The sequence below is a fragment of the Bos javanicus genome, chromosome 3 (assembly GCF_032452875.1).
Source record: "Bos javanicus breed banteng chromosome 3, ARS-OSU_banteng_1.0, whole genome shotgun sequence".
NCBI lineage: Eukaryota > Metazoa > Chordata > Mammalia > Artiodactyla > Bovidae > Bos > Bos javanicus.
In genome coordinates, this window is record NC_083870.1 from 59,585,758 (window position 1) to 59,609,418 (window position 23,661).

The 23,661-nt window shown below is 42.4% G+C and overlaps 1 protein-coding gene and 1 pseudogene across 11 annotated transcripts in view; both read left to right on the forward strand.

Annotated features, from left to right (window-relative positions):
* The first annotated feature begins 2,133 nt into the window (after positions 1-2,133).
* The window catches only part of SSX2IP (SSX family member 2 interacting protein), a 58,061-nt gene continuing 36,533 nt past the window's right edge, over positions 2,134-23,661 (forward strand). For 3 of the 11 annotated variants that reach the window (XM_061411421.1, XM_061411429.1, XM_061411431.1), the window contains exon 1: positions 2,137-2,284. The gene's annotated coding sequence lies outside the window, so the exon portion shown is untranslated. Of the gene's footprint in view, positions 2,285-2,372; positions 2,539-9,819; positions 9,908-23,661 lie in introns of those variants that run through there. The other 8 variants (XM_061411427.1, XM_061411428.1, XM_061411422.1 and 5 more) reach the window with 6 other exon arrangements.
* Positions 7,713-9,812, forward strand: LOC133245196 (activator of 90 kDa heat shock protein ATPase homolog 1-like; annotated as a pseudogene).

Here is a 23,661-nt window from a genome sequence, read left to right on the forward strand (position 1 = left end):
GGGGGAACAGAGAAGCAAGACCTGTCTAGACTGGTGGCTTTCAGAGCATTAATCTGAGGAAGGGGAGAGGGTGTTAAGAGCTGATACCCAAGACCCTTTCAGGGAGTCTGCAAAGTCAAAACTATTTTGTTATAATACTAAAATGTTATTTGCCTTTTTTGTTTTAAACTTCCATTCTGAGGGTACGATGGAGTTTTTTTCCAGGGGCCACCTGAAATAGTGCAACAGATTGAATGCAGATTTGAAAATCCAGTTTTCTTCCATTAGGCTGGATATTACAGATATTTGCGAATTTTTAAAGTAACACCACTCTTGCTACTATTTTAGGGGGGAAACATGGTTATTTTCCATTAAAATGTGCTATTTATGACAAGATGTAATTATTTTTTAGATAAATATTTTTAGATTTCTCAGTTTTAATTTTAGTATAGTAAATGTTAATACATATAACCCACATAAACAAAAGCTTTTGGGGGCCCTCAATAACTTTTAGGAGTGGAAAGTGGGTCTCTAAAGACAGTAAAGCGCTGGTTTACTTTGACAGGTCTGATTCACCCTTGCGGCCAGGGCAGAGCCGGAACTTTTCCTAACTCACCTCCTCTTGACCCAAGCCTTCTTAAAATCCTACTCCGTAAATTCCACAACAGGAAGTGCAGACGCAGCTTATTGAATTAAGCGATCTCCATGATTCTAGCTAATCGGAGAGTAAGCTCTTGCTTTTTGACAGTGAGGCAGTTAAATGGTCAAAATGAAGCTGGAAGTGTTACTTCAAAGACAAACGTCACACGAACTTGCTTCTTAAGATGGGAAGGGGTGCGGGGTTTTGAGGGGTGGACAGTTGAAATTTCAGAACTCTTCTAGGGAGCAGGGGTAACCCCACTTTAGTCTCATCAATTGTCTGGGTTAGCGATTAATTATTGGTAATAACTGGCCTACCTTATCACCAGCCTGCACTGCGGCGTCTGTCTTTATAAGGAGGGCCTGTCATTCACCTATGCTTACCTGCATCAGTCCCTCCCGATAGCTTAGGCCAAAAGCAACAGGAGGGTTACCTTGGATTCTGAAGTTGTCGCCATGGCATGTTCATGTTCTCGTCTTGATCTTTCATCCAGGATTGGGGCTGGATATACGTGTGTGAACTGGAAGAAGGAAGGCACTCCTTTCTCCCTTGTTCTTCAGTTTTAACGATTCTTGTCCTTCTCTCATAGTATTTTGGTTTCAAAGTGCTCTCAGGATCCTCCTTAAAATACCAAACCTGTTTTTACTGAGTAAATTTCTTGGCTTCACTTAAAAAAAATCTATCCAAAAAAAAAAAAAAAAAAAAATCTATCCAAGTACGTCTTTGTTTTATAACTCAACTCATATGCCTGCGATTTCTCCATCTGATCTCCTTCCTTTTTCTGGCCTCTCATCTTCGCTGGAGAATTTTAGGAGGCCATGGAACACGAGAGGAGCCGCCATGACCCTGGCTAAAGGAGTAGTGGGCATACATTTTTTTGCACATATTTTGATCAGTGGGTGTGGAGCAGTTTTGCATAGACTTCTAATTCACAAGTGCCTTTTCTTAGACTTCCTGCTGTCTTTAGCCTAGGTCCAATTCTTGCCCTAAATTTACATGAACTTTTCTCCTTGGCATCCTCGACTCCCAGCGCTTGAACCTCCCTTCCCCTGGGCCTGACCTAATTCTGGGTGCCGGCTGTTGTTTGGTTTATTTCCCCACTTTTTCAACCCCACAGAGCTTTACTGGGCGCTTCACTTTTGCTCGGGTGGGTGCTGGGGTTCACAGGGGCTCGGGACGTGTGCTTTGAAGCAGCCACGACCCCGCCACCCGCCCCTAGCCCGATGAAGCCCGGGGCCCCGAGCTCCGCGGGAGTGAGGAGGGGGTGGAGAGCAGGACCCAGCAGGGTGAATCACAGGGCGTAACAGGTGCCGAGAGCCGCAGCTGCGACCGCATCCCGCTCGGGCTCTAGGGATGAGGTTTTCTTTTTCTCCGGGTTTTTTTGGAGGTGCCACCGGACCAATGCAGGCCGCTGTTGTTCATCGCCTAGCAACTGGCGGAGCCAATGGGAAGCGGCTAGGCCTTGCGAACCTGGGGAGCAGGGGAGGTGGCCGCGAGGGGTTGGGCGGAGCCCGGCCGGGGGCGGGGAAGGCGGGAGCCGGAGGTGGAGGCGGGGCCGTCGGCCCGGGCTCAGCGTGCAGCCGCGCCTGTGCGGGCCCTCGGGGCTGCGCGAGCAGGTCTAGGACTCCGAGCGGTGTTTCCCCGCCACAGCCGGGGGCCGTGAAGGTGAGAACCTCACCCGGCGCCGGGATTGTGACGCGCCCGCCTGGGGAGGGGCGACGGCGCCCTGCCGGGACTGGGGCAGGCGGGCGGGCGGGGGGCGGGCGCCGGCCGGGGTCGGGAGGGCGGGCGCGGAGGTGAGCGCCGGCACCTGGAGCGGCGCCCCGCTTCTCTGCGTGAGGCTCGGCGCGGCCGTTGGGGCCGTTGGAGGAGGCGGGCGAGCGTTGCCCCCCGGCGGCGCCTGGAGGAAGAGGTGGGAGGTAGGTGCCGACTCGGGGACCGCTCCCGCTGATCGTCGCAGAACGGAGCCCCAAACCCTCTCCGGGATGGAGAGAGGGTGGCGCCTCGCGCGGGATGACGAGCGACGCGGGGACGTGGGGGAGGAGGGGATGGCCAGTTTGGGGCTGCGGTGTCCGCCGAGCAGAAGCTGCGGGGCTCGCGGGCTTCGAGGTTGTTAGCTCGAGCCGCAGGGGCCAGTCGTTAGAAGGAGGGGTGGCCGCTGCAGGGAAAGAGAACCCCCCTACTGTTCTGGTTAAAAGACTAGGGCAACAACTTACATCATCTCAAGGCAGGCGTGTGTGAGGATGTTTTGGTGTAGAATTCTGTAGTAAAGTACAGTAAACTGAAGTGTGAGCTTCCTGCTCTTTTTCGAGCCTGTGCTAATCGCCCAGTTATGCAAGTCACTTGGGCTAGGACATGTCATCTGCTAAGTAATTTGTTCTCAGCACGTATAACGTGGGAATCTTCTTAGGTTATTACTTCAATTACTAGTTGTGATCTCCAAATTACCATTAATGGCAACGTGGATAATAGTTTTTATGGAATCTGAGACACTTGACATTTCCCTTTTCTGGACCCCATAAGGGGGCGACGATTAGAAGAGGCACTCCTCCCAGAATGGTTTGGAGGTGTAAGAGGGGGGCTGCCTGGGATTAAAATTGCTGGGCTCCTCTACCAGTTCAGATTAGTGTCTAGATCTAGAGTTGGCTAGGAATGATAGGTGTCTTGGCTCAGGAGGGATTGGTTTACAGTTTAAGTAGGAGAAAATTCTGGCAGCCTGGATCCTGAACTGAAAAGGTAGGTATGACTTGACACATTTAGGGGACTGAGCAAACTTCGATAGAATTAGAGATCAGGAGAGAGAGGGAAAAAAATACCTTTAAAGTTTGCTTCATGCTCTTTTGAAATTTAGAAGTTAGAGGTAGATTTATGAATTTGGATTCAGTCAGCAAAACTTAATCTATCAAATCTCCTATCCTACAGCTATCATAACCTGCAGGTCTAGGAAGCTTCTGTTATTCACTGAAGTTAAACAAGTAAAAGCTAATAACTAGTTTGATGCTCTTTTCTGCCTGCTGGCAGTGAGAGTTTCTCAGAATGATTGTTTGAAGAGAGGAACAGGAGTGGATAGTTAAAATGAAGGCTCTTTCAATGACTTGCTGGGACTCTTCAGTCAAGTTATTTTATATCCTTCCTTCCCCCATCTGTACAATGAAGATAATCATGGCCCAGGATTTAGTAACATGGGTGAAGCAGCTTGAAGATAACTGCAAAGACTTAAGTTATTCTAGGATGAAATGTGAAGATCTCCTCCTAACACATTGAGCCTTGTGACAGGGCTTGTTAAAGCACATTGAGTTCGAAACATGCTGAGGCAGTATGTAAGAGAAAGAACTTTAACTGTTAAGATGATGTGCCTAAGGCCTCAAGGCTGACATGTTATATTTTGGGGTTGTCTGAAAACCTCATATAGCTTCTTTTGACCAAACTAGCTATGACTCAGGTTTTATAAAAGATATTGAGTGCCTTCATTGTGGTATGCATCTAGAAATAAAATATAAAAAAGACACTGCCCCAGAATTGTGTCATTTTAATTCATTTTACACACTTAAGTCGGAGCACTTCCAGAGCTTTGTATGTGTGTGGTTGGATTTTTAAATTTAAAAAGGATGACCAAAAGACGGATGAAAACAGAGCAATTAACAAAAATGTAATAAAATGTCAGCCTTATTTTTTATCTCCCCCCACTAAAATGGAAGTAAGTCCCATGAGGCCAGTGACTTACACCTACTTGTTTGTTGCTGTGGTGGTTTAGTCACTACGTTGTGTCCGACTCTTGTGAGTCCAGGGGCTATAGCCTGCCAGGCTCCTGTGTCCATGGAATTTTCCAGGCAAGAATACTGGAGTGGGTTGCCATTTCCTCCTCCAGGGGATCTTCCTGACCCAGGGATCAAACCCACGTCTCCTGCACTGACAGGCAGATTCTTTACCACTGAGCCACCAGGGAATCCCAGTTTGGTAGTTGGAAGCAGGGGACTAGGATTAGAGGTAAGGTTGGAAAGCAGGGCTATGACCTTTGACTAGTAGGTGATAGGGAATCCTTAAAAAGTTTTATCCAGGGGAATTATATTTGATATTTACTTCAGAATGGTATTTCCAGCAAAATCAGTAATTTGAGTGGTCCATAGACAATTTAAATAATGTCTGAGTCAGAATAGTACATAGCAGTTTTAAGACTTTAAAAATAAGTTATTGAAGCCCCCAGGATGTTCTGAGAAGTAAAAATGATCATTCATACAACCAGCCTTTATTGAGCATCTTTCTTTTTTAAATTGTGGTATAATTGACATATAACAGGTATTAGTTTCAGGTGCACAACATAATTTGATATTTGTATATCTGTGAAGTGGTTACCATAGTAAGTCTAGAATCTTCTACGTTAGGATTAGAGGAATAAATACACCAAGATAAATAATATACACATCCGTTTTCAATCAACTTGTGATTCAGTAAGAGAAATGACAGTTATAATACAGTGCTGAATCTTGAGTGTCATAAGAGGCATGAATATGTCAGGTCTCAGCAATGTAGGATTCTGAGATGAGAGAAGACACAGATTCTTTCAAATTAAAAATAAGTTCTTGAATAGATGTTAAAATGTGTCCAGTGAAACAGTCAGTGCAGTCTTACTATACCATTTACAGTTTTCGTCTATCAACCCTCACTTCTCACGTTGCCCTCCCCACTTCTTAATTCTTTTTGAGTGAAATTTCAGATTTGACTACCATACTACTAGCTATGGGACCTCAGAAAGTAGTGTATCTTCTGTGTGCCGTAGTTGTCTCATTTGTAAAATAGAAATAGTAAAACCTACTTCATAGGTTTGTGATGATTAAATGATATGTTAGTATCCAGAATGGTGCCTGGAAAAACACTTTACATCTTTTGAGTGCTTAACTATTTGACATAAAAATGTTATGTAATTGAATGTAATTGAATAAGAACTAACTTAGAGGCAGAATTTTTTCTTTTTTCTTTTTTTTGTTCTATTTGTGAGTATCAGCTAAACCCTCTACATTCAGAGAGGGTAAATATATTGTTAAACTAAACTTCTTGAATGAGTGACCTTTGTTTATCATCTCCTTTTATTTACTGATCATTTTTCTGAAATCTGATTTCCAATTTTACTCCTCAGCTTTGTCATAAAGTCCTTAATTACCAGACTGAACATAATATTCTATTTAGCTTTGCACTTTCTGTGGCATTTGCTGCTGTTCCTCATTTCCTCCTCTTTAAAACTCGTTTTCCTAAAACCTCTCCTCACCCCTGTATTTTCATCTCCTAGATCTAGGTCATTTGCCCTCACCTCTTACATGTTGATGTTGTTGAAGGTTCTTCCTGCCTCCCTCCTTTTTCTCTGTATAGATTCAACTACCACATGTATGCTGATGACTCCTAAATCTGCCCTGATATCTTAATCTCCAGGCCCTAGAGTTTATCCTCATTTGAATGTCTCATGAGGACCTGTATAAACCCAGTGAGTTCTACACAGGTGGCTCAGAGGTTGAAGCATCTGCCTGCAATGCGGGAAACCTGGGTTCGATCCCTGGAGAAGGAAATGGCAACCCACTCAACAGTATTCTTGCCTGGAGAATCCCATGGACGGAGGAGCCTGGTGGGCTACAGTCTACGGGGTCGCAAAGAGTCAGACACGACTGAGCGACTTAACTAACTAAGAGCTCTCTACACTGAGCTCTTTATCTTCACACACTTAACCAGATCTGCTGGTAACCTTACTCCTGTGTTCTATCTGTATGACACTATTGTCTGTCTAGTACCAAAACCAGATTTTTACATGAGAGAATATATGCCTCCCTTTTGTATATTTGTCACCGTGTTTGTCAGCCCAGCTTCTGAAGCTTTTCTTATCTTTCCTTCATTGTCTTCATTGTCACTGGCTAATTTGGCCAGCCATCCCCGACCATTAATTGCTCTGTTTGCTATAATATTTTTGTGCCAGGGCTACTGAAAATAGGACCTATTTTGTAAGCATAATGTGGGAGGAGATTTCTAGAATAATATTGTTCTAAAAGAATTCAGTTTCATGAGTGGCCAGTAGATGCTTGTAATCCAAGGTGGATACCAGCCATTGCATATATGTAGTCGGCCCTCTTTATCCACGGATTCAACCAGCCACAGGTTGGATTGAATCCATTGAATTGAACCCAGGTTGGTTGAATCTTTGACTGTGAATCCTGTGGATAAGGAGGGCCGACTGTGTTCATTGTACTGTACTATAAGGGACTTGAACATCCTCAGAGCTTGGTATCTGCGGGGGGCCCTGGGACCAACCCCTTTTGGATCCTGAAGGACGACTGTACTTTTTGCCTAATGGTTAATAGTTTAGGTTATAAAGGATAGAGTCTTGAGTTTGTCAGTCTTTTGCTAGTTGATTTTAATATGATTGTCTGTGCTTCCTTTTGAAAAGATGGAACCTTCAATATTATTCTTTCCACAGCCACCCTCAGAAATATAATGGATTTGGTTCCAGTTTTGTGAATATTGCAATAAAGTGAGTCACATGGATTTTTGGTTTCCCAGTGCGTATAAAAGTTACGTTTTCACTGTAGTATAGTCTTTTAAGTATGCAATAGCATTATGCCTGAAAAACAATGTGCATACCTTAATTAAAAAATACTTTTTTGCTAAAAAATACTGACCATTATCAGCGAATCCTAATCTTTCTGTGGTAGTAATAGTGTCAAGGATCACTGACCGCAGTTCACCATAACAAACACAGTAACAATGAAACAGTTTGAAATATGGTAGGAATTAACAAACTGTGGACAGAGACATGAAGCAAGCAAATACTATTATAAAAAATGGTGCCAGTTGACTTTCTTGATGAAGAGTTGCCATAAACCTTCAATTTGTAATCACAATATCTGCAAATATCTGCAACAATAACGGTAAAGTGAGGTATGCCTGTATTCTGTATCCAGGCTCTAGAAATGTCCTTCTACATAGGATCAAGCATGTAATGGCAAGAAGACATTTTGGCTTCTAGTAGTTTCCAGGTACTGCTGGGAGGCAGGGACTGAATGGTCCTGAGACTGGCTGCTCGGGAGCTGGTAGCAATGTGTGAGGAGAGCCGATGGCCAGGTCGGGTGAGGGTGACCCATGCTGGATCATGGAGGAATAAGCAGACACCACCAATGTCAACAGCTGGCATTGAAAGGGATGCTTTGAATATGTCCACTGCTGCTGCTGCTAAGTCACTTCAGTCATGTCCAACTCTGTGTGACCCCATAGACGGCAGCACACCAGGCTCCCCCGTCCCTGGGATTCTCCAGGCAAGAACACTGGAGTGGGTTGCCATTTCCTTCTCCAGTGCATGAAAGTGAAAAGTGAAAGTGAAGTTGCTTAGTCGTGTCTGACTCTTCACGACCCCATGGACTGCAGCCTACCAGGCTCCTCCATCCATGGGATTTTCCAGGCAAGAGTACTGGAGTGGGGTGCCATCACCTTCTCCGGAATACGTTCACAGATAAACTCAAAACACTGTTCCTATATGTGTCCTAAATGAGAAGTTCAAGGTGTCAGAAGTAAATAAACGATGGGAAGGCATCCATTAACCATCACAAAGGCAAATTTACCTTCTTTTATGAGTGGAGCATCAAACTAAACTGGACAGGTACCTCTGGAGTGCAGTACAAGGGCCGTGTGGAGATCCTCAATTTGTCTGATGAAAATAGTGTGGATGAAATGGAGATTAGTGTGAGCTTTGCCAGAAATGAGCCAGACACAAATCTCGTGGCCTTAAAGAATCAGCAGCATCCTCAAAACAGAGTTCACACGGGGTACGATATTGCCAACAATCATGGAGAGTCAGTAGACCCAGCTGGGCAGACAGCACTGAAAACTGAGGAGCCCAAGGCCAAATCTGCCCTTTCAAAAACCCAGATCAGAGCTCTAAAGAGTTGTTTTGCTTTTTTTTTTTTTTTACTACCCAAGAGCTTGTTCAGGCCTATACCCATGCTCCTGTAATGTTATGTGTTTGTGTTGAGTTAATCAGTTGTGTCCTACTCTTTTCGACCCCATGAACTGTAGCCTGATAGGCTCCTCATCCGTGGCATTCCCTAGGCAAGAATATGGGAGTAAGTGGGTTACCATTTCCTACTCCAGGGGATCTTTCCAACCCAGGGATTAAATATGCATTCCCTACATTTCCACTTCACCTGGAAAGCCCTCCTGCAATGTTAGAAGCAGAGAAAGGTGGCAAGTTTCAGCTGATTGGTGTCAGTGTCTGGAGAATTCATTGAACTGGTCCCTGAGAAACATATTGCGATGAAGTGGAGGTTTAAATCTTGGCCAGAAGGTGGCTTTGCCACCATCACCTTGACCTTCATTGACAAGAATGGAGAGAATGAGCTGTGTTTGGAAGGCTGAGGCATCCCTGCCTATGAGGACGAGAGAATGTGGCAGGGTTGGCAGCGGTACTACATTGAGGGCATCAAACAGGCCTTTGGCTATGGTGCATGCTTCTCTTAGGGCCAGCAGCGGGAGTACAGGCTGCCCAGGATTTCAGTCCAACCCTCTCCTGAGGCTTGGGACTCAGAGGATTGCACCTTCCCAACCACAAACGGGCCAGGGCCCTTTCCCTTCATGCACACCTTAGGTTTGCGTATGCTTTCTACTGGGTGGGAACAGAGGGTGAGTTCTTTTAGGTGTACCTACGCTAAATAAATGTAATTTTAAAAATGAAAGAAAAGACCTTTTAGAAATCATCATTTAATACAGTCTATCACCAGCTGTGTTAGTTTATGAGGAGGTGGTCTCAAAAAATTTATATAATTTGCTCCAGATACTTGTTGAATGTCAAAAGGAGGCCAAGGTTTGTGAGGCTTTGGAATCAGATACAGACATACCTCTTTATTTTGCTTCACATTATTGTGTGTTTTAATAAATTGAAGGTTTTGGGCAACCCTGCATTGTTGGGTGATTAACATTTTTTAGCAGTATTTTTTAATTAAGGCATGTTCATTGTTTTTTCAGACATAATGCTGTTATTGCACATGTAATAGACTACGTTTGTAATGTAAACATAACTATTAGTTGCAGTGGGAAACCAAAAAATTCATGTGACTTGCTTTATTGCAGTAATCGGGAAGCAAACCACAGTATCTCCAAGGTAAGGCTATAAGCTAGTCTTATTCTTACCTCCCAGGTTAAAGAGCTAAGTTTTCCTTTCTGTCTTTCAGGTGTGCAACTGGCTAAGTTATCTTACCTCCCTGAGTTTCATATTCTTCCATCAAGAGAGTAGCATATTTACTCCTTCCTAGGGCCATGGTAAGGCTGAGTGACATGGCTGGTGAACACATTTGGCAGGTAGTAAAAGCTAAGAGCAGTAGTTCTTCGCACCTACCAGCTTCACATAGTTATCTGAAACAGAAGTTCTTCAGTCCCTGTCCATGATCCTTGGCAAATCTCTGGATGTCCTCACGGATCCTCTGAAACTGTGGCCAAAACTGCCTGTTTTTCTACTTTTAAGTGGGAGGCTTGTTGGCTAAGAAGTCCAAACAAGATTTAAAAAATAATTGGCATTTATTGATGTTTCATTCTCACTTAGCTCACTTTCTGGTTTACAAAGTTAGATCAATGTGGGTTTTTTTTTTTTTTCCTTAATCCTCTCTTAAGAATGATTGCTGCTATTCCTACCTCTGCCCTGGAAGAATGTGGGAGACCTGGGTTCAGTCCCTGCATTGGGAAGATCCCCTGGAGAAGGGAAAGGTTACCCACTCCAGTATTCTGGCCTGGAGAATTCCATGGACTGTACAGTCCTTGGGGTTGCAAAGAATGAGATATGACTGAGCGACTTTCACTTTCATACTGTCTCTTAAGTGCTCTTGATTCAAATATCTAATCACCTTCCTGCTTCTCTAAGCTGGAAGACTTAGAGACTTAAAGATGATCAAGACTCCATTGAAAGCCTTATTAAGTTGCAGCATGACTGAAGTGTTGATCCTGGTCTGTCACAGTATTAAAATAGCATACATCTCATTAATATATCATCAAACTTAGTTGACATTCATTCAGCAAACTTTATTGGATTCCATATTGACTGAGGGTCAGTTATGATACCTCATACCAAAGCAAGAACAGTTCAGTTCAGTCACTCAGTCGTGTCTGACTCTTTTTGACTCCATGAACTGCAGAATGCCAGGCCTCCCTGTCCATCACCAACTCCGGGAGCTTACTCAAACTCATGTCCATTGAGTCGGTGATGCCATCCAACCATCTTATCCTCTGTCATCCCTTCTCCTCCTGCTTTCAGTCTTTCCCAGCATCAGAGTCTTTTCCAGTGAGTCAGTTCTTTGCATCAGGTAGCCAAAGAATTGGAGCTTAAACTTGTAGCATCAGTCCTTCCAGTGAATATTCAGGACTGATTTCCTTTAGGATGGACTGGTTGGATCTCCTTGCAGTCCAAGGGACTCTCAAGAGTCTTCTCCAACACCACAGTTCAAAAGCATCAATTCTTTGGTGCTAAGCTTTCTTTATAGTCCAACTCTCACATCCATACATGCTGCTGCTGCTGCTAAGTCGATTCAGTTGTGTCCGACTCTGTGCGACCCCATAGACGGCAGCCCACCAGGCTTCCCCATCCCTAGGATTCTCCAGGCAAGAACACTGGAGTGGGCTGCCATTTCCTTCTCCAATGCATGAAAGTGAAAAGTGAAAGTGAAGTCGCTCAGTCGTGTCCGACTCTAGCGACCCCATGGACTGCAGCCTACCAGGCTCCTCCGTCCATGGGTTTTTCCAGGCAAAAGTACTGGAGTGGGGTGCCATTGCCTTCTCCACATCCATACATGACCACTAGAAAAACCATAGCCTTGATGGACCTTTGTTGGCAAAGTAATGTCTCTGCTTTTTAATAAGCTGTCTAGGTTGGTCATAGCTTTTCTTCCAAGGAGCAAGCATCTTTTACTTTCATGACTGCAGTCACTATCTACAGTGATTTTTGGAGCCCCCCAAAATAAAAGTCTCTCACTGTTTCCATTGTTTCCCCATCTATTTGCCATACCAAAGCAAGGGTACAGGCAGTATGCTGACAGGCCTGCTGGCCAGGAATGCAGCTTAGGTGGTGGGAGAAGAAGTGTTATTACAGTTGGTTCTGTACTCTAGAGTTAATGCAAAGTGTTCTGGAAAGCCATTCAGAGAAAGCCTGGAGAAGAACTGTATATTCACTAGATTTTTTTTCAGAATTTTTTTTGTATTGCTATTTAATATTTTGTGTGCATCTATATAGTTATTCAATTGGAATAATACTATTGGATTATAATTTAGTCTCAAGGAGAGGTGGTAGAAAGCAAGAACCTCTATATGTGTCAGATTTGAGAAAGCAACTCACAAATTGTGTATTCCTTCCTCTCCTACAATATAGTAGGGTGTAGGATGTGTAGTTGATGAAAGTAAAAGAGAGTGAAAAAGTTGGCTTAAAGCTCAACATTCAGAAAATTAAGATCATGGCATCCGGTCCCATCACTTCATGGCAAATAGATGGGAAAACAGTGGAAACAGTGGCTGACTTTATTTTTTTGGGCTCCAGAATGACTGCAGATGGTAATTGCACCCATGAAATTAAAAGACGCTTACTCCTTGGGAGGAAAATTCTGACCAACCTAGACAGCATATTAAAAAGCAGAGACATTACTTTGCCAACAAAGGTGCGTCTAGTCAAAGCTATGGTTTTTCCAGTGGTCATGTGTGAATGTGAGAGTTGGACTATAAAGAAAGCTGAGTGCCAAAGAATTGATGCTTTTGAACTGTGGTGTTGGAGAAGACTCTTGAGAGTCCCTTGGACTGCAAGGAGATCCAACCAGTCCATCCTAGAGGAGATCAGTCCTGGGTGTTCATTGGAAGGACTGATGTTGAAGCTGAAACTCCAGTACTTTGGCCACCTGATGCAAAGAGCTGACTCGTTGGAAAAGACCCTGATGCTGGGAAGGATTGAGGGCAGGAGGAGAAGGGGACGACAGAGGATGAGATGGTTGGATGGCATCACCAACTCTATGGACATGGGTTTGGGTGGACTCCGGGAGTTGGTGATGGACAGGGAGGCCTGGCGTGCTGCAGTTCATGGGGTCGCAAAGGGTTGGACACGACTAAGCGACTGAACTGAACTGAGGGTGTATAGTTAAATGTGCTGGACTCTTCCACTTTGCTTCTTGACTTCATCATATTCCAGCTATGTGACCTTGGGTAAGAAAGCTTGCTGGACCTGTTTCCTCATCTCTGATAGGGGCAATTGACTGGGTTATTAAGAAATTTAAGCAGTTAATACATGTAAAATGATTTCAGTTTACTTGTTTCAAATAAGTGGTTTACACTTAATTATTTTATTCTTAAAATTAGGTAGAATCTTGTTTGATGATTGTGAAGACAGCGTGTGCATATTCTGCTTAAAAATGTGAGAAAAATTTGGTATAAATAGCTGTACTCGATTCTATAATAGGTCCCATGATAAATGTAAAAATCATAGATAGTAGAATTGCAAAGTCTTTAAAAATCCTAATTTTACAGATGTGGTAACTGAAAATCAAAGAAACGATCCCTTGCTCAGGGTCGCACAGTGCGGAAGTGGCTCTGGGAGCTGTGGCCCTTGACTCCTGTCTGGTGCTCTTTCAGTACCTTGTGCCGCTTCCCTGAGGGGACAGTGCCCTGAACAAGATGAGTTTATTTGAAGAGCTAAGACCAAAACAGACAAAAACATGAGCAATAAGAAGTCATTGTATAATGAAATACCTCATGGTGTGGCATGGACTCTAAGGACATACCCGTCTGACTTCATCAGCTGCTCTCTTGAAGCAGAGAAATGCACTGTACTAGTTGCTTGAGTCCTAGAAGGTTGGTAGATTAAGAGCATTTTTTTTTAGAAGAATATCAATAGTTATAAACCAAAGCCAACCTCCGTCGTCTTTGTCCCTACTGAGTTTAGATCGTAGTTGATCTGGAGGAAGAGTCCATGTTTGCCAGGCCAGCCAGTACTCTTTGTGTTTTTGCTTCTCACATCAGTGCGAGGCGGACCTTCCTCCCTGGTGGGCTGGTTCCCCACAGACATGCTCTGACATGGCCAGGGTCAGTGTGAAGAGTGCAGCACCGTTGCTCACTTGCATCTGTGATCATGAGGAGGGGGTAGGTTCTGGAAGTGTCATTGATTGATGGGGAGCATTTATCATTTGTCTGCGTTGATGTTTCCACTAAAAGGCAGCGGTGCTCCTGTCTGGGATTAAAGTGCATCTATACCGTCTCGTTAACCGCGCATGAATCCACTGCCTCTAAAAATGTTGCAGAACAGGACATGCCCTAGAATATCCAGCTGTATAAAGGTGTGCTGTAGAAGTGAAAACACTGGCCCACCCCTCACTCACCCAGGCATCCCATTCCGCAGGCTGTCCTTACTAACAGTTCGTAACCTTTCCATACTGTTCTCCTAAATGTATTTAGATAATTTAGCCAAAAATGGTAGTCAAAATATTTTTGTTTTTCATCACTTTTTTTTTCATACTATACATGCAAATCTACTTCACTTTATTAATCCCAGAGTACCCCTTCTTCTGACTATACCATGTATATTGATTTTTAACTGTTTCTCTATTGATATTTATTTATTCATTCATTCATTCATTTGGCTGCATCATGGGGCTTGTGGGATCTTAATTCCCAGATCAGGGCCCCCTGCAGTGGAGACATGGAGTCCTGACCACTGGACCACCAGGGAATTCCCTCCTTATTAATATTTAAATTTTCTCCAATTTCTTGCCATTAAAAATAAAGCTGTAGTCAACAGGGTTCTTATATGTCATGCTTGTCATGATTGAATATGTGGTAATAGATGCCTAGAAGCATAATTGATTAGTAGAAAGACAGGCATTTCAAATTTTTGTGGACTGCTGGGTTGCCATCTGAAACTGGAAACTACTGACCTCTGGTAAAGTTCTATTTCACTTACATAATTGACTGTCTGAATAACTCTGGGACATTTGTATATTTCTCATCAATTTTTGCTCTTCAGGGCCGCTTGGCTTTGTGTGTTGATAGAGCAGCTTAACTGATTAGTCTGAAGATAAATGTTTTATATTTTTTATCACTCATGCCATTCTGCTTTTAGTTTTGGTGAGTTTTGGTGCTACTCTCCCCCGTTTTCTCTGCTTATCTTTGTAATTGCCTTTTTTAAATGTGGATTTTATTTCTCATATGAAAAACGCATTCACTTATAGAAAATTTGGAAGGTGCAAAAAAGGGCTTATTCATAATACCTTTGTGTGTGAAAATACATTGTGAAGGGGATGGATGTCCTGCCCTTGTCCTTCTTTTCTACTCCCAGGTTGGTCTTGGTCTTGTCTTCTAATTTTTTCTGTTCTTATACAAAGTTTACAGAGTAAACCTTATGTGTACATATGTTCGTATATTATTGTTGTTTCAATCGTGACCCCATGGACTGTAGCGCGCCAGGCTTCCCTGTCCTCATTGTCTCTTGGAGTTTGTTCAAACTCATGTCCATCCAACCATCTCATCCTCTGTCATCCCCTTCTCCTTTTACTTTCAGTCTTTCCCAGCCTCAGGGTCTTTTCCAATGAGTCAGCTCTTCGTTATCAGGTGGCCAAAGTATTGGAGCTTCAGTATCAGTCCTCATAGTGAATATTCAGGGTTGATTTCCTTAAGGATTGACTGGTTTGATCTCCTTGTAGTCCAAGGGACTCTCAAGATGAGTCTTCTCCAACACCATAGTTCAGTTCATTTCAGTTCAGTCGCTCAGTCGTATCCGACTCCTTGCGACCCCATGAACCGCAGCACGCCAGGCCTCCCTATCCATCATCAACTCCCGGAGTTCACCCAAACCCATGTCTATAGAGTTGGTGATGCCATCCAGCCATCTCATCCTCTGTCGTCCCCGTCTTCTCCTGCCCTCAATCCTTCCCAGCATCAGGGTCTTTTCCAGTGAGTCAGCTCTTCGCATCAGGTGGCCAAAGGATTGGAGTTTCAGCTTCCACATCAGTCCTTCCAATGAACACCCAGGACTGATCTCCTTTAGGATGGACTGGTTGGATCTCCTTGCAGTCCAAGGGACTCTCAAGAGTCTTCTCCAACACCATAGTTCAGAAGCATCAATTCTTTGGTGCTCAACCTTATTTATGGTCCAACTCTCAACATCCATACATGACTACTGGAAATACCTTGCTTTAACTGTATGGACCTTTGTTGGCAAAGTGATGTCTCTGCTTTTTAACGTGCTATTTAGGTTTTTCACGGCTTTTCTTACAAGGAGGAAGCGTTTTTTTTTAATTTCGTGGCTACAGTCACCATCAGCAGTGATTTTGGAGCCCAAGAAAATAAAATCTGCCACTGTTTCCACTTTTACCCCATTTATTTGCCATGAAGTGAAGGGACCAGATGCCATGATTCTAGTTTTTTGAGTGTTGAGTTTTAAGCCAACTTTTTCACTGTCTTCTTTCACCTTCATCAAGAGGCTCTTTAGTTCTTCACTTTCTGACATTAGGTTGGTATCATCTGCATATCTGAGGTTGTTGATATTTCTCCCAGCAATCTTGATTCCAGCTTGTGCTTCTTCCAGCCCAGCGTTTCTCATGATGTACTCTGCACAGAAGTTAAGTAAGCAGGGTGACAATATACAGCCTTGGTGTACTCCTTTCCCAATTTTGAACCAGTCTGTTGTTCCGTGTCCATCTCTAACTTGCTTCCTGACCCACATACAAGTTTCTCAAGAGGCAGGTAAGGTATTCCCATCTCTTTAAGATAGGAATACCAGGTCTGGTATTCCCATCTCTAAGAATTTTTCACAGTTAGTTGTGATCCGCATAGTCAAAGGCTTTAGCCTCATCAGTGAAGCAGTAGATGTTTTCCCTAAATTCTCTTGCTTTTTCTTTAATCTGACAAATTTTGCTTTTTGATCTCTGGTTTCTCTGCCTTTTCTAAATCCAGCTTATACATCGAGAAGTTCTCAGTTCACGTACTGTTGTTGAAGCCTAGCTTGAAGGATTTTGAGAATTACCTTGCTGGCATGTGAAATGAGCACAATTGTATGGTAGTTTGAACATTCTTAAGATTTTTTTAAAAGACCAAATAAGATCATGTTATTTTCCTGCAGCCTTTTTTTTTTTAACTTATAAAATATCATGGAAATATTCCAAATTAGTAAAATATCTAATAGCTAACATTTATTGAGCATACCATATACCCAAGACCCTGTTTTAAGTCCTTTGCATGAATATACTTATTTAATGAAGTTATCAAGTAAATTTAAAGCTAAGTTTATTACTTAACCATAATTATTTAATTTGGATTTTTATCATAATCCTTTGAGGTAAAGACTGGTTTTACTCTCCTTTTGCAGATAAAGAAAATGAGGTCCAGATATTTCTGTTCAGAGCCACTTACTTTGTAAGTGCTGGAACTGAGTTTGAAACCAGGTGGTCTGACTTTGGACCCTGTGCTTTAAGAAGACTACTGTTTCTCATACTGCAGCAGTATCTGGGTCAAGGTGTTTATCAGGGATTTGATGTAGCTTCCTGTTCCCTAAGCTGCTAAGAGGGTAGCTTTCTAATGGAAGATTCTGACTTGGAGCTTCACAGCAATTGTATCCCTCAGCTCAAAAGGATACATGTGAAAAATTTTCCTGCAGTTTGTGTCTGTACGCTATTTTGTGCAGTTTTGCCCAAATGCTCTAATGAGTGGTGGTAGCAGATACTGTTCTTGGGCCTCTCATCCATGAAGCAGCAACCTGCGCTCTGGAGCGTGCAGTGGGCAATGGCCTCCGATTCTGCCACTTGCCAGCTGTGTGACCTTGGGTAAATTACCTAGCTTTTTTGTACTTCATGTCCCTAATCACTGAAAAGGGAAATAATGTGATGACTTAGGGTTGTTGTGAAGGTTGTCTTCATAAAGTTTTAAAGCATTTAGAACAGCACCTGACGTGTTTGTTAGATCAGTTCCCTAGGTATTCGGTACTTAGTTTTTACTACTTATGTCACTAAATACCCATAACCACCCTACAAAGTAGGTGTATCACCCTGTTTTCTGGGTGAGGAAGCCAGCTGAGAGACTTGGTCAGGATATGACCTGTCTGCCCCAGGCCTGCGAGGCTCACAGTACTCACACTGTGTCCCCAACTGCAGGTCCTCAGAGCCACAAACTCAGCAACAAGGCGGGTGATTAAAGGGATAGCAGATTTTGAATTTCAGCCATTCAAATATATATTAAAATTTAATTTATGGAGAAGAATTTATTTCTATGGAAAAATCTATTATGCCACTCAGATGAAATCATTTAGATCTTAAATTTGTAAAAACTGGATTTTAAGAGTTTGAATTTAGTATTTATCTGTACTGATATGCATATCTGAATAGTTTTATGTAAGGTAACAGGTATTAATAATTGAAAGCTATAGTTTATTTTAGAATAAAATCATAGTAGAACATAGTATTTTTTCATGTAATCATTAAGTATTTGGTTTTTGAGAGTAATAGCATTTATTAAAGTATGCAGATAATTAAATTCTAAAGTTTTATGGCTGAATTTGTAAGGACTAACGTTTAAAGACTTTAAGAATTTTATTTTCTTAACCCAAAGTTGGGTAACTCTAATTTTGTGAGATTTTAGCAAAGACTTTAGTTGGTTATTTGTGGAAAATCCTGTGTAATGTTTAGAAGCCCAGATAGTATCATGTTACTACCTTCCTGTATAATGAAAAAAGCAATATTTTCTGACACTTGATTGAAGTTTGTCTTAGAACTCTGATTAGGTAGGCAGTCGTGCCTTCTCAAGTTTGAATTTCAAGTGAACTTGAAAAGAACACTTAAAATAGTGTACTGTGTGAAGGAAATCTTGTAATCAAAACATCACTTAGGTTTCTGCCAAGCGTTCATTCCGTGGGTAGAAGTGTTAGGAGAGATTTGGGAGATGATGAAGAGTAGTTCTTTTCTCTAAAGGACTCACATCTTGTGCTTCTCTTCCATTGCTGTTTTTGTTTATCCACTTTTGCTTGCCCTAATGAATGTGCTAATTTATCATCAGTTATTTACTTGGGTATTCATTGATTATTAAAATGGGAGGTGGGTACAGAAGTGGAGAATGTGACTCAGGAGTCTAGATGGGAAAAGTGAAATAAACTAGAATGACCCAGAGAATAGAGTTCCTTGGAGTATGTGAACAGGATGATGGTGGGTGATCTGGGCTTTGAAGAAATGTTAGTTTGGGGGCAGGTGAAAGAATAAAGCACAAGTGGAGCACACAGGCCAAAGAGAGCGTGCCAGATGTGGGACTTGGTTCATGTTATAAATGTCTGCTTGAGCACCTGCTGTGTTCCAGGAACTGTTGGATACAAGGTGAATACATTTCCCACCCTAGTTTAGAAGTTCATAAACTAGTAAACTAAAAGTATATGAAATGATTCGTTGTAATACTGCATGGTATCATTGTCATAAACCTGATGAGTGTGCATGGTATCACTTTAGTTATGTTTCAGCAGGAAACATAATTATGGAAGGGACTCACAAATTTAATACATATATGTGTATATAAACTTGTGTTATCTATTGCTGCATATATAACACATTACTCCAGAATTTAGCAGCTTAAAATAAGTCATTTATCTCCAAGTTTTTGTCCATTGGAAATCTGGGTGCCACTTAGCTGGGTGCCTCTGGCTCAGGGTCTCTCACTAGGCTGCTATAGGTGTTGGCCAAGGCTACAGGCATCTCAAGGCTTGAGTGGGGAGAATCTACTTCCAGACTCACTCACATGGCTCCTGGCTGGCCTCAAGCCCTCACTGACTGTTGGCTGGAGACATTGGTTCATTGCCACATAGGCCTTTCATGGGGCTGCTTGCAACAGGACAGCTGTGACAGCTTGCTTTCCCCAAAAAGAGGGATCCAAGATACCCTGAGTGAGTGAAAGTGTCAAAGTGTTAGTCACTCAGTTGTGTCTGACTCTTTGAGACCCTGTGGACTGTAGTGTGCCAGGTTCCTCTGTCCTTCGAATTTCCCAGGCAAGAACACTGGAGTGGGTAGCCATTCTCTTCTCCAGGCGAATCTTCCCAACCCAGGGATCAAAGCCAGTTTGTACCGCAGGCAAATTCTTTACCATCTGAGCCACCAGGAATGACCCCAAATGTAAAGCACGGCCTTTTTTTATAACCTAATGAAAGTAAAATCCAATCACTTCTGCTTTATTCTGTTTGTTAGAAGCTATTCACTAAATACAGCCCACACTGAAGGAACAGAATAATCTAAAGGTGTATACAGGAATGACTGTATCCTACAGGCTGCCTACCCCAAAATTCTATAAGTGGTTAATCTATATTGTGCAACCCTGAGTCTTTGGGGAAGAAGGAAGAAAAACCAGGCAAGGAACATTTCTATTGGAAAAAACACATGTAATTAACCTAGAACCACAAATGTTCTTGCTAAAGATCCATAAACTTGTATTTGATGATATCTTAATATTTTAGGGATAAATGGTAAAATGACTTATTTCCACCCTCATTAAACTTTCTGTGGAACTGATCTCATTTCTAGGCATTGTCTTTATGCCTTTTTAAAGCAAAGTGTTTATAAATGAGTAAAAAGCTATTGGTGGTGGCACAGCACGGGAGAAGTTTAGAAGTGTATCTCAACTTAAATAGTAGGTAAGATCCTTTAAGAATTGCGTGTTCTGAGTGGAATCATTTAAAATGAATTAGAGTTACTCAGTCTTTTAAAGAACATTGATGAAAATCTTTCATTATATTCTACTTTTAATGTAGATAGATTAATCAATGGATTTGTGTGTACGGTGTTGAAAGATTGAATGGTAGAGTGAAAAGAGCACCAGTTTAAAGATGGAGATTTGTGTCTAGGCTTCAAGAGTCAGACACGACTGAGCAACTGAACTTCACAACCCATTACAAGTGTGACCTCAGGCAGTCCTGTTGACTTTCTTGAGCCCAAGTTTCCTATCTGTAATATAGATAAATACATATGAAAGAAAATAATTTGACATGAAGAGTGGTAGATTTCTTTATGGAAACTTACTAAAATCCTCATTTTCTTTCAGAAACAGTGTAAATTGTTACGTTCAACTGTCTCAGTTCAGTTCAGTTCAGTCGCTCAGTCGTGTCAGACTTTTTGCTACCCCATGAACTGCAGAATGCCAGGCTTACCTGTCTGACACCAACTCCCGGAGATTGCTCAAACTCATGTCCATAGAGTCAGTGATGCCATCCAACTATCTCATCCTCTGTCATCTCTGTCTGCTGTCTTCAATCTTTCCCAGGGTCAGGGTCTTTTCTAGTGAGTCAGTTCTTCACATCAAGTGGCCAGAATATTGGAGTTTCAGCTTCAGCAAAAGTCCTTCCAGTGAATTTCAGGATTGATTTCCTTTAGGATGGACTGGTTGGATCTCCTTGCAGTCCAAGGGACTCTCAAGAGTCTTCTCCAACACCACAGTTCAAAAGCATCAGTTCTTTGGCGCTCACCTTTCTTTATAGTCCAACTATCACATCCATACATGACCACTGGAAAAACCATAGCTTTGACTAGATGGACATTTGTCGGCAAAGTAATGGCTCTGCTTTTTAATATGCTGTCTAGGTTGGTCATAGCTTTTCTTCCAAGGAGCAGCCGTCTTTTAATTTCATGGCTGCAGTCACCATCTGCAGTGATTTTGGAGCCCAAGAAGATAAAGTCTGTCACTTGTTTCCATTGTTTCTCCATCTATTTGCCATGAACTGATGGGACTGGATACCAAGCCAACTTTTTCACTCTCTTCTTTCACCTTCATCAAGAGGCTCTTTACTTCCTCTTTACTTTCTGCCATAAGGATGGTGTTATCTGCATATCTGAGGTTGTTGATATTTCTGCTGGCAGTCTTGATTCCAGCTTTGCTTCATCCATCCTGGCATTTCATATATACTCTGCATATAGTTGGATTAAAGATTTACTGAGCATGGCCCCGCCCATCAGAAAAAGGTGCAGTTTCCCCCTCAGTCTCTCCCATCAGGAAACTTTCATAAGCCTCTTATCCTTATCCATCAGCCAGAATGAAAACCACAATTACAGAAAAATAGTCAAACTGATTACATGCACCACAGCATTGTCTAATTGAGTAAAACCATGAGCCATGCCTTGTAGGGCCACCCAAGATAGATGGGTCATGGTAGAGAGTTCTGACAAAATGTGGTCCACTGGAGAAGGGAATGGCAAACAACTTCAGTATTCTTGTCTTGAGAACCCCACGAACAGTATGAAAAGGCAAAAAGATAGGACACTGAAAGATGAACTCCACAGGTTGGTAGGTGCCCAGTATGCTACTGGAGAACGGTGGAGAAGTGACTCCAGAAAGAATGAAGACATGGAGCCAAAGCAAAAATAGCACCCAGTTGTGGATGTGACTGGTGATGGAAGTAAAGTCCAATGCTGTAAAGAGCAATATTGCATAGGAACCTGGAATGTTAGGTCCATGAGTCAAGGTAAATTGGAAGTGGTCAAACAGGAGATGGCAAGAGTTAACATCAATTTAGGAATCAGTGAACTAAAATGGACTGGAATGGGTGAATTTAACTCAGATGACCATTATATCTACTACTGTGGGTAAGAATCCCTTAGAAGAAATGGAGTAGCCGTCATAGTTAACAGAAGAGTCCGAAATGCAGTACTGGGTGCCATCTCAAAAACGACAGAATGATCTCTGTTCATTTCCAAGGCAAACCATTCAGTATCACAGTAATCCTAGTCTATGCCCCAACCAGTAATCCTAAAGAAGCTGAAGTTGAATCGTGCTGTGAAGACCTACAAGACCTTCTAGAACTAACACCAAAAAAGATGTCCTTTTCATTATAGGGGACTGGAATGCAAAAGTAGGAAGTCAAGAAATACCTGGAGGAACAGGCAAATTTGGCCTTGGAGTACAGAATGAAGCAGGACAAAGGCTAACAGAGTTTTGCCAAGGGAACGCAGTAGGCATAGCAAACACCCTCTTCCAACAACACAAAAGACTGTACACATGGACATCACCAGATGGTCAACACTGAAATCAGATTGATTATATTCTTTTCAGTCAAAGATGGAGAAGCTCTATAGAGTCAGCAAAAACAAGACCGGGAGCTGACTGTGGCTCAGATCATGAACTCCTTATTGCCAAATTCAGACTTAAATTGAAGAAAGTGGGGAAAACCACTAGACCATTCAGGTATGACCTAAATCAAATCCCTTATAATTATACAGTGGAAGAGACAAATAGAATCAAGGGGTTAGGTCTGATATAGTGCCTGAACTGTATGAATGGAGGTTTGTGACATTGTACAGGAGGCAGTGATCAAGACCATCCCCAAGAAAAAGAAATGCAAAGAGGCAAATGGTCGTCTGAGGAGTCCTTATAAATAGCTTAGAAAAGAAGAGAAGCTAAAGGCAAAGGAGAAAAGAAAAGATATATCCATTTGAATGCAGAGTTCCAAAGAATTGCAAGGAGAGATAAGAAAGCCTTTCCTCAGTGATCCATGCAAAGAAATAGAGGAAAACAGTAGAATGGGAAAGACTAGAGATCTCCAAGAAAATTAGAGATACCAAGGAAACATTTCATGCAAAGATGGGCACAATAAAGGACAGAAATGGTAGGGACCTAACAGAAACAGAAGATATTAAGAGGTGGCAAGAAAACACAGAAACTATACAAAAAAGATCTTCATGACCCAGATAACCACAGTGGTGTGATCACTCACCCAGCACCAGGCATCCTGGAATGTGAAGTCAAGTGGGCCTTAGGAAGCATCACTATGAACAAAAGCTAGTGGAAGTGATGGAATTCCAGTTGAGCTATTTCAAATCCTAAAAGATGATGCTGTGAAAGTGCTGCACTCAATATGCCAGCAAATGTGGAAAAGTCAGCAGTGGCCACAGGACTGGAAAAGGTCAGTTTTCATTCCAATCCCACAGAAAGGCGATGGTGAAGAATGTTCAAACTACCGCATAGTTGCACTCATCTCACATGTTAGCGAAGTAATGCTTAGAATCTCCAAGCCAGGCTTCAACAGTACATGAACCGCGAACTTC